The sequence below is a fragment of the Oxyura jamaicensis genome, chromosome Z, assembly GCF_011077185.1.
Source record: "Oxyura jamaicensis isolate SHBP4307 breed ruddy duck chromosome Z, BPBGC_Ojam_1.0, whole genome shotgun sequence".
Classification (NCBI taxonomy): domain Eukaryota; kingdom Metazoa; phylum Chordata; class Aves; order Anseriformes; family Anatidae; genus Oxyura; species Oxyura jamaicensis.
The window spans coordinates 13,356,345-13,367,496 of NC_048926.1; positions in this window are offsets into that span (position 1 = coordinate 13,356,345).

Consider the following 11,152-nt stretch of genomic DNA (forward strand, 5'->3'; position numbering starts at 1 on the left):
AGCAGAAAAAAAGCGAATTTGGTCCTGTGGTTGTTCTGTGGGCATCTCTCCATATTATTGATATAACATTCACTTGAACAGTTCTCTGAAACTGCTCTGAGTCTCCGTGAAAACAATCACCTTGTATACCCCATTAAACGCTCGGTATACCAGGTATTCCTGGCTCTTGCCTCCTGTCAGAATGCCTCTACCTGTTTCCTGGCTTAGCCACATATGCTCTTTCTCGTTTTCTCACCTTGCTTGGCACTTCAGTGTGCCTTTCTCCTCGTTTGGCCAGTCAGACATCCTGCACGCAGTAAGCAGGCTACAGCTCCCCTGTGACAAGAAGTCCACTTGCCATAGCCAGAGCTGACATATTTTGTGTGACTGTATCCAGGAGGCCTCAGCTGCTTGTGTGTTTATTGCTTTTTGTAGATTACATATAGATATGAGAATTAGATCACTTGATAATTGGCAGTAAACAACACATACACACATTGGCTACTTGTGACTCGCTGGCCTTTTGAGATCCCTCTGCACTGTCCAGTCCCAACAAAGTAAGAGGTAAGGCTTACCTGACCCCTCTGTGTGGGAGTTGTGCTGAAAACTGTGCGTGTTTAGATCTTCAAGACTTCTGTCAAGTTTAGGTGTGGTGAATGGCAAAGTTACTTGCACCAGCTGTCTGATCTTTTAATGTGGTGGATATAATTGCCCCCTGTAGGAGGGCCTGCAGAAAGGCAGTCAAAGATCCATAGCCGTGGGTATATCTGACACTGGGACGCCTTCTAAGAGATTTGTACAAAACTGAACATTTGCAGCAAAGAAAGTACCATAGATCTCCAAGAAAGAAATGAGCATGGAGTGGACTATGGGCCAAGGCTATTTATCCAGCCGATTTGAAATCAGGTGGTTTGCCCAATACAAGGGCCAAATAGACATGGCTCCACTCTTCTAGTTAGCCTGGAAGAGCTGGGAGATGTTTTTGCTATCTGTTTCAGCACAGAAGATTTGACGAGAAGTTCTGAATGTTAATGATATGTTTATCATAGGGCAACTAAGAACCAAATCCGGACTTTTCTGTACCTTTGTTGACATCTCAAAGTCAGCAGAGGAGATCATAAGGAAACTATTAGCAGAATATCCTGAAACTTCCAGACAGGTTATTGATCACACCTATAGTGGCAGGATGGCTACAGTGACTGAAGATGATGTGCAACCAATTATTTCCCATTTCTTACAATGCAATATTCTAGCCCTACTTGGTTTAGCACCATTTGTTCTTTCTCTTGCACGTAAGAAACAGGAAAGCTATGGGGTCAGCTGTCAGTACACAGGGGAAGGAAGGTCAGTGCATGTAATTGAAGGAGATAGCTGTGATGGCAAATTAATGGCACCCTCCCCTTTGGGTTCAGTAAAAATTGAAAATGTGTGGGTTTAGTTAAACCTTGGCGCAAGCAGAAATGATGGTCATTTGGATCTTAAGTTTGGACCAGCTTCTCTTGATGTACTTCTACCAGTAGATTCTACCAGTAGAAAAGTTCAGAACTGGAATCATGTCTTGGAAGAGTTTCAGAGCTGGAGCATCTAGGCAGATCATTGTGAGCAGTAAGAGCTAATGTAACCAAAGCAATGATAAAATTTCATTGACATTTTTATTGATCAGTGAGGTCCCTCGAGTCCCGTGGTCACAATGATGCTGAAAATTGCCTTTCCCCATGTTATTAATATCTAAGAAGTGTTATTTTGGTCACTGAAGTCCTCTAAAAGGAGCTCCAGGGGCTGCATGGCTGAATGTTGTAAGGCATAGCGAGAGACATTACTGGAAGTCTCAACTGGCATATCCAAAATAAAGTTAGGGTGGAGTTGGTTTTAAAAAGCTGTCTCAGAACTACTTTTTTTCATAAAGACAAATAGACTTGCATAATCTAGCAATTAGGTGTTTGCTGATTTTTCTCTCAAAATAACCAGCGTTTGGGAATAAATTGTGCTAGACGTAGTGACATTTTCATACTAACTAAGTAGGAGAACTTTGGGGAAAAAGGGATAAACACTGTTATAAACAGGATCTGTAATGAGCTACAAATTTTTACTGGCATGCAGAGGGGAGATGCCATTAATCATAAGCAGTGAACTTGTGTGTATTGTACTGATGGCCAAATGAGTGGCAAAAACATTTTTGCCACATACAATCACATTTTAAGAAAGCTGAGTAAGTTACACCCGTCGTCCAGAGGGCTCTTTGCTAAATTGCACTTCTGAAGCTGCTTGCTGTGTGCTAATATGCCAGTCTTCTAAATTGCATTTAAAAGGTGTCATCCTAAAACAGAAATGCACAAAACCAAAACAATAATCTGTTTTTCCTCAAAATGTGGACTTCTAAGCCAAAATCATACCCATGTATGGCAAACAATAATGGCTTAGGAGAGGGGACTTTGACACTTATTACAACTACAGATGGAAACAATATGTAGTCAAAAATCCAAGAGGGCACATTTCCAATAGTATTAAAGTACTTGTTCCTAGACACAGTAGATCATGAGATATTGGATCTTAATCTCCTAGCATTCCCATATGCAAGAACACTATTTCAAGACATATTAGGAAGCTTTGAGAATGTTTTAATGATTGTTCTCCTTTCACTGACTTTAGTTCTGGCTGATTTCTTAAAAGCACTCTCAGGCAGTTGTTTAAATAGTTGTCCTTCAGCATGAGTGCATACAGTAAATACTGGCAGGTTTTTTGAGGGAGCCTTAACCTGTCAGTACAGATACCATGACTAAAAGGTAGTCTCATCCCTACTTTTGCCAGTTAAAATTCCTTCCTTCATGCCAGCCTACCACTGGTGTTTCCACTGCTGTTAAAACACGTGTCTTCTGCAGCTAACATGCTTGCTTGACTGTAATGACTAAGGTATCACAGCTGCCAAGCATGCCAAGGTCGTAGAGATGCTTTGTGCACTGTACTTGCAGCTGTCTGAGAGTCCAAACCTCTCCTAAGTATGTATCTTGTAGCTGGCAATGTTGCCCATTTATTTTGCACATCAAGAGTAATCTTATGCACCTGGACACTGAATGCAGCTGCTGTAGAACCGGAACAGTACTGGTAAGGTTTGAGTATGCTGCCTCCCCAAGTCTGATGGCTTGTGTAGCTGTACCTGAGCTATCAGTGAAGTGTTGAGTAGCCGTGCAACATGGGTGTTGGACAGTCCTCTCTGAGACCTGTTCTGATACAACCTAACTGCTTTGAGTGCCCAGGCTAGCCTGGGTTATGTCTCTCCTGTGCACCCAAGCTGAGGTCTCCACTCCAGGCTGCAACACAGATACACCGGTGCTTGAATACTGCAAATGTAGAGCAGTGTAACAGTCCTCAGCTCCAGATTTCACAGGACTGCACACTGCTCAATACATTTGGAGCTTGTTTTCTTAGCCAGTGTCAATGATTTAAGCAGGTCTGGCAGCCAGGCAACCGTCAAATCCCTGAAGTCAAATTTTATTTTCCCCTGACAGAGGTTTTAAGAATAAAGCACAACTCATGGAGGGGTGGGAATCTTTCAGAGGAAGATGCATGCTCCTCTTCAAGACATGCATCCTAGTGACAAATTCATTCCTATTTCTAGGCCAGGATGCTTCAGAGTTGCAGGCTGTTTTCATATTTTACGGTATGGTCCATAAGTTTCACTGTCTCAGTTTTAGAAGTTATTTGCAAGCTTATTTGGGTGAATAAAATCTTAAACATATTAAGAAGTTTTCCCTGGTTTTCAAGTTTAGCTGATGCATGATTATCTACTGATGTCAAAATGGTAGTGTTAGCTTCATTTGCAGAAAAGTCTGAGTACCTCTGTTGGCTGAAGGAGCTCACACAGGTAGTGGCCGTAGCTGTCTGTGCAGAGCAGTCCTGATGTAATTTTGGAAGTGCCCATGTAGACCTGAAATGAACTTAATAGTTCTATAAATGCCTATACATCTAGCCACACCCACAAGTGAACTAAGCTATTGGTCAAACCATGGTGGGCTGGGATAGTTCTGATGTTGTCAAGGTTAGTGTACAGGTCTCATACCCAGGGAATGGCAGCTGCCACGTGAGGATGACCTTTTGTTGCATTAGCTCAGTTTCCATCTCCTAAACAAATGGCAGTCTGTGAGGGAGGGCACTGGTCCTTCTGGTTCATGCACTGTGTGCCAGTGACTGTAAGATGGAAAACCTACCTACCACTTTCTCCCCCCCCAAGTAGTACCCACGTCCTAAAAGACTGCTGAATTCGAATCAGTATGGTTTTCAGTAGAATGGTCCTAAGAGTGATGAAGGCACAGAATAAAGTTGCTTTGGTACAGGTGTCCTCAAATACGGGGTAGTGTACCCTTGCAACATTCCTGATAGCTGACAGATTGTGCCTGCTTCTGAAGGACACTGAACAAGAAATGAATAGAGCCAGCTGCCTTTATATTTCCCAGAGATCATATAAGCAGTAAATTTTACAATACTCTAAATTTATCCAAAAAAAAAAAAAAAAGTTCACTAAATTTCAGAAACCATGAAATTGCTAGGCATTATTTAACATATGTGATACTTCAGAAATCTGAAGTAAACTGACAGAAGCTGAGCCATAGTGTAATCTGTAGGAACTGATATTTTAATGGCAACTTCCAGAGAAGGGGGCAGATGTGGTGTGAGAAACTGCAGGACTGTTACGTATTAGGTAAGCACTGATTTGCATACAGCCGATTATTTGTATCCTTCTCATTTGCTTTCTCTCTTTCTCTATTTCATTCTTTTTCTTTTTCTCTGAAGAGGAAATAGTGACACCCACACAGTACCTTTACAATAGCACTGGAAATGTTCTGTTCTATTTTGCATTACTGGCTGCCATGCTCAGTATTTCGTGTAGGTTTTTAATGCTTAGTATATTTTAATGAAATTAACGATTTAACCACATTTCAATTTGAATCAACTGACTGGAAATAATTTAGGCTCCATGTCTGCTTTCCTTAATCCCGTTGCATAAATGGGTATTTGGACTTTTGCAGTTCAGTGGCAGAAACCTTGTATTCAGCCATCTTTAGTCTCCATTTGAATGTGCATAAATTCTTGGAGTATATCATGGTCCTGACTGAGACCGTGATATGGTCTCATCTGAGCTCTGAGTGCCAAGTGTTGTACAAAGCAAGTTTCTGCTCTACAGGATGTATAATCTAAAAAATCCTGTCAAACTGGATTTACTTCTAATATTTTGTTGCTTTTGTTTCAGAGTCTATTGTATATTAAAAAATAAAAAATATAAAAAAAAAAGTTTGTAGATGTTTACTGTCTATCATCTCATTCACCTTTGATTTAATTATGGGCATCATCTGCTTTTCTTAAAACCAGAGCTTCTGGAGCCAGGCTTGCAGAAGAATTAAAATGTGCCAGTTTTAAAGTGAGTTTCTGTTGCATGTAATTAGGAAGACTTGGAAAGGGCATTCTCAGGCTCAAAACTGAGAATAACTCAAAGTTTGTTTACACTAATTATGATGTTAGGCCCTGACTTGTGATTTTTCAGTGGTTTGTGGTGCAGAATAAAACTTATGCGGCTAAGAATATACAGTGCTATCTTGAAAATAAGCTAAGCTAAAATTCCAAAGAATGAAATGCCATCAAAAAGAAAGCCCTGGTAGCCATTTCATGTAATGTGTTACATGCATGTCATCAGTGTCATTAACTGAATCATTAGAGCTGACAGTCCCTTTGGCATTAGGGAGCTGTGGAAATACTCCTGTTATCTGTATGTACTCTTTGTTGCATCTGTTAAGTCTACTTTTTATTTTGGGAGAGCAGAAAAGAGACAAAACACAGACAACCTAATGTGTAGGAATAGCTTTTCAAGTAGAAATGAAGTTTCATGGTTCCAGTTTTACACCTGCAAAGTTCAGATTTGTTGGGGCTTGTAGCTAGCAGCGTGATTACATGTCCTTGCATCTGCCCTATCTACAGTGAGTGCAGCTTTGAAGGGAGGTGGAGTAGTGAGAGTTTTAAACCTTCTTTGTGCCTCTTGATGCCATCCGAGGAAAAGGTATCACTCTACATGAGACTATGTTCCAGAAAAAAAAGATCATCCCTATTTATAGGAACAAATAATGAAAACGAATATCCACTCTAGTTGGCAATCTCATATCTCCTCTGTTATTCCAAGAGTATTTGACTTCCAGGATTTGTGGAAAATACAACACCAACATGAAAATGTAGTTTCAAACTGTCAAGCTCCAAGGAGTGTTGCAGCTGATAAAGGATATACGATAGCAGTGTTATGCTTGGTTGAGTTCAGGCTATGGACTAGCGTTCTGCCTTTAGAGATGCAACAAAGAGAAGAGAAAGAATTGCTAGTTAATTTCTCAGCATATAAGATTATTGACCTTGACTTAAACCAAACTTTCAGATACCTTTCTTATTTCTAGGGCCTACATAAACCTCATCTAAGATACTGTAATTTTTGTCTCCTCTCCAAACATTGCCTTTTCTAGTTACAGGGTGTTGTTCCAAAGTGCAGAAGCTGCCCCCCATATCCCCTGATCAGTACAGAGAGCTGTCTGCTTCGTTCAGTTCACTGAGGACTGGAATACAGCAACACACAATCGTGCCATGGAGACTTTGCAGCTAATTTTTCCTAATATATTTATATATATATATATAATAAAAAACAAAACAAAACAAAATAAAACACAGAATAAGTAATACCAGAGTCCAGGGCAGTCTGAGATTCACAGCTTGTTATTAATATGCTCTAGCCACACCTTTCTAGAGCCAGACCTAGGCCTTCTCAACTAGAAGCAGATAATATCAGGGCTGTGGTAAAGCAAGAGGCCACACACAAAGTAAACAAAGCAGGTGCAGTTGTGGAAGGAAATTCAACCTTGTGCAGCAGTCAGAGTAAAAACCTGTGTCTACCAATGCAAAGCAAGGAGATACATTGCCGATGAGCTTCACTGATGAAGAGAGGTTGTTTTCAGCAGTATAGAATCTGGTTTTCTCTTTTCACGTGCAGATATTTGCTAAGTAAATACAGACAATTCAGAAATGGAGATGAGACTTGATATGGAACATTTGCAAATTCAGCTCTTGCAAGGCATTCTCCCCTTTGTATCCTCGTATCATTTCCTCTGCCTTGCGTCTTCTATTTTCTGGGTCTGCAGTGTCAGGTTGAGATACCTGAGGTAACTTCAGTGGTCTGGGAATGCCACGAAAGCAGGCTCAATGACGGCAGCCCAGCGCGCCAGACTGGCTCCCTTGTTCCGTTGAGAAAAAAAAAAAAAAAAAAAAAAAAAACCTGTCCTTTGCCTCCAAATAAGTGTTGATAACATAAAGCCTGAGGGACATGATCCGTCTCTGCAGGGCTCCCAGATCAGACTCTGCTTGGTCTCTCACTTCCTCAACCACGTCCGTTCTCAGTCTCATATGCTCACACCTTCTTTTTTTGTCTCTTTGGGGACATGCATGACAGTAGGGCTAAGAATACTTTTGGCCGAGAGCTTCAAAGCTACCGCCGGAGACAGATGCATCGTTCTCGCTGAAGTTCATGGGAGCCGTGTGTCTAAATTCTCCATGCTGCTTCAAGAGTTTCTTTGTAGTGGCTGATCTACCAATACCACTGGAGTTCTGCCATCCAAATAGCATGTGTGATCAACGATATCAAACTGATGAGCTGCTGATGTTATCCCAAATACTCGTTTGACTCCTGCTTTGGGATGCCCTGGCGTGGTCCGGCTTTGTGCTGTCCGCTGCCCTTCCCGTCCCCTGCCTCACCTGAGCCGCCCCCTGCCTGCCTGCCTGCCAGCTTCCGCTCAGAGTGAGGATCCTCCCCTGGCCCAGCAAAGCCCTTGCGCAAAACTGCTTCACAAGGGCAGTTCTTCAGGGTCAGGGTAGGCAGGGAACGGGGAAGTTTCCTCGAGGTGATCCCATGTCCTTGAGATGAAGGGGGAATATCACACCTTCTTGTGCTGCAGGTCCCACTCACGCTGCAGGGTCCTTAAAATATCTTGGCTTCGTAGATAGAGAATGGGCATGGGCAGATGCCTGCCTTGCTTGCGGGAGACTACCTCGCTCCTCCCAGAAGTTCAGTGGTCTTACGATGCCTTTTTTGGTATAGTAGGAGATGCTCATGGTACTGGCGATCGCTGGTCTGTACGTAATTAAACTGTTTTCAGTTTAATTTCATTTTACCTGTACACTAGTCATTATGTCTAAAACAGCTGGACAATGTACTTGTTCCCATCACTGATCCTTTATGGTTTTCAAAGACTCCATTTTATTGAGAATAATAAAAGTGGAATTAGGATGCAAGTGTCCGTGGTCTAGGTTTTATGCATGGATTTAGTGTACACTGCTGTCTTGTATAAAAATCCTTTGCACTGTAGTAGTAATGAGAGTAATGCTGGTAGGAGAATTTAAAGGGAACAAACTCTAATTTCTCCATTAATAATGTAATTGGCATCTGGCCTGGCATTTCTCTTCTTTCAAGTCATCCTGACTTAAGTTTCTCCCAGGTTTATTTTCACACTCATGAAAATATATACTAAGCTTTTTTTTTTTTTTTTTTTTTTTTTTTTTCTTTTTTTTTTCTGAAGAGTAGGGACAGAAATACCAACATTGCTTTAAGTGTGGGGGTTGTTTGTTTGTTTTTTCCCTTAGTGCTGTTTGAAACTAAAGGATAAGCCTTTATCATCTGCAGTGCTGGAAACCTGAAAATCAAGCCAACCTTGATTTTACTTTTTCTCTCCCTTTTGGACAACAAGAAATCTCCTCCACCCTTGTCCAACAACGACAATTAAAGAAAAAAAAAAGTCCTGAATGGAGAGCATGAGCTTATGAGAAAAATATTTTCCTTTGAACTTCTTTTCTAATTATTATAACTCTTTCCTACCATTGTGATGATTTTATTAATGTTGTTGTTCTTTGTTTTTCTGTGTTTTTCCTGTTTGCTTATCCTTTAATCTAAAAGCTGCTTAGATTGGGAGATTTTTGTCTAGTGAGGTACAGAAAGTGTTCTGTGAAAAGGCAACTGGAAATTCTGCATGCTTGTGGAAGACTTCTAGGTTTCATTGAAAATGTGCTCCTGCCAGCCAGAATTAGTTGCCCTAAGGGAATCACAGCTGTATCAACAAGGCACTTCTCTGTGCCTGGGGCCTCAAATGCTGCAGACATTGTTAAATATATATATATATATATTAAGATTTTGTTCTGGTTTTCTGTGTGAACAAGAAACAAAACAAAATGCAACAAAAAATGTCATGGGCTGATTTAGGTAATACTTCAGCTGTATTCATCATTGGTACAAATGGTTGTTTGGTTGCTGAGAAGAAAGTCCGGTTGAATGTCCCAGGGATGGCACAAACTGAAGGTGACTTGGACATGTTGCAGAGGGGATACTAATGTGTTAATATTATGTAGCTTTAAGGCACCAAACTTTTAGTCTTTAATACTCTATAACCACTCTTCTGTAGAGCTGGTTGCCCCTCTTCTATAGGGATGAGGGGAAGACATATTTAGGGAAGTTTAAAGTGTCTTCCATCATGGAATTACCCAACAGTGAAAGAGTAGTGGCTGGAATTACAGAATTACAGCTGGAATTACAGCTGGAATTATATTTGTTTGTTCTGTAGCTGATTTACTGGGAAGTTGCTATATACGGTTGTTGTTCTGAGAAGTGCCACTACTGCGCACTGTCAGAGACCAGCCCATTTTGAGACTGGAACACCCTGAGAAATCTGATCTACACTTGAAGTTGGCCCAGCTTGGAGCGGAGGGTTGGACTAGGTGACCTCCAGAGGTCCCTTCCAGCCTGAATTATTCTGTGATTCTGTGGAAGGTTCCTCGATCTATTCAGGGACATTGTCCTGTAAAGCCTCCATCTGGCCATGTGCTAATCTTTGACTGCATTGGCTGCACAGAGAACATCATCCTCTCCCATGCTAAATGAGGCAGGTGAAGAGAGAAAAGGTACAGTATGTGTGCAAATCATATGGTAAAGCCACGTCTCATTTGATTAGCAAGCCAGATCTTCTACAAAAATTTAGAAGGAATACACTGTGGAAAGCAGTGTATGGTGGGATTTCATTACCCTGCACCTGACTGAAGGTGCTGGGTCAACAAGTGCTATACATTTGTCATCACTCTAACTCTTTAAGTGGTAGTGGATTAAAAGTATTCTGCTTTTTCATCTGCAGCGAAGGAGAAAGTATACATGATGGTGGTTTGAGTTGGGAGTAGAGCATCCAGCATTTATACTTGGCATACAAAATGACAGAAAAATAATGACTTTGGAGCAAAGCCTCTCTTCCCAAATCTGAAAATCTGTAAACTTGCAGCCCAAAGTAAAAGCAATAGCTATAAAACTCTCTTTCCCATTGTATGGTATTTACTGATTTATGGTAAGGTATACGGATCTTAGCTGCCGTTCAATAGATTTAACACAGCTGCATAACCCTGGAAAATGTCATATCCTGAACCTTCTTTTTTTGCTCATCAGATTGTGGGGGAAAAATAAAATGTCCTGTAATCATAGACAGGAAGGGAGCATCTGCCTAAATTAGGCAGGCTCACAGTCCCAGTAATTTCTTTTCTGCTCAGTTGAATGCTTGGTATGTTGTAGCAGACTCTTATCAACTAAATGGGCCAGGCTTTGAAGAGCATTCCCCAAGGAACTAGTTAAATATGGCACTCAAAGGAAAGCTTTAAAAAAATAATTGTGTTTGTTTTCTTTAAACTGTTAATCAACATCATCTGTTGTTCCTAATGGGCAACTAATAAAGACAGTCTTAATTCCCAAGAGAATAATGCATGTGGCATCCAGTAAAGCTAGTGCAATAGATGTGCAAGTGCAAAAACAAATCAAAAGCTTTTCAGTCTGTGACCACTGCAGTGCAGCAGAAGGGACAGGGAAGGCGCAGGTGACAGTAAGAAAATGAGAAATTCCTTTCATGGCTATGAAAGGAAAATTGTCTTAATTTTTATCATGACATACTAATTATTTGTCTTTGGTTAGCAGGACTTGCAAAACTAAGAAAGATAGATCCTTTTGAAATTCCATATTCCACAGTAAGTTTCACACTATGTAATTTTTTTGTTTGTTTGTTACTAAGGTATTACTTCAAATTTTAATTACCAAATTAAAAATGTAATTTACTTCAAATTGCCTTTTATTCAT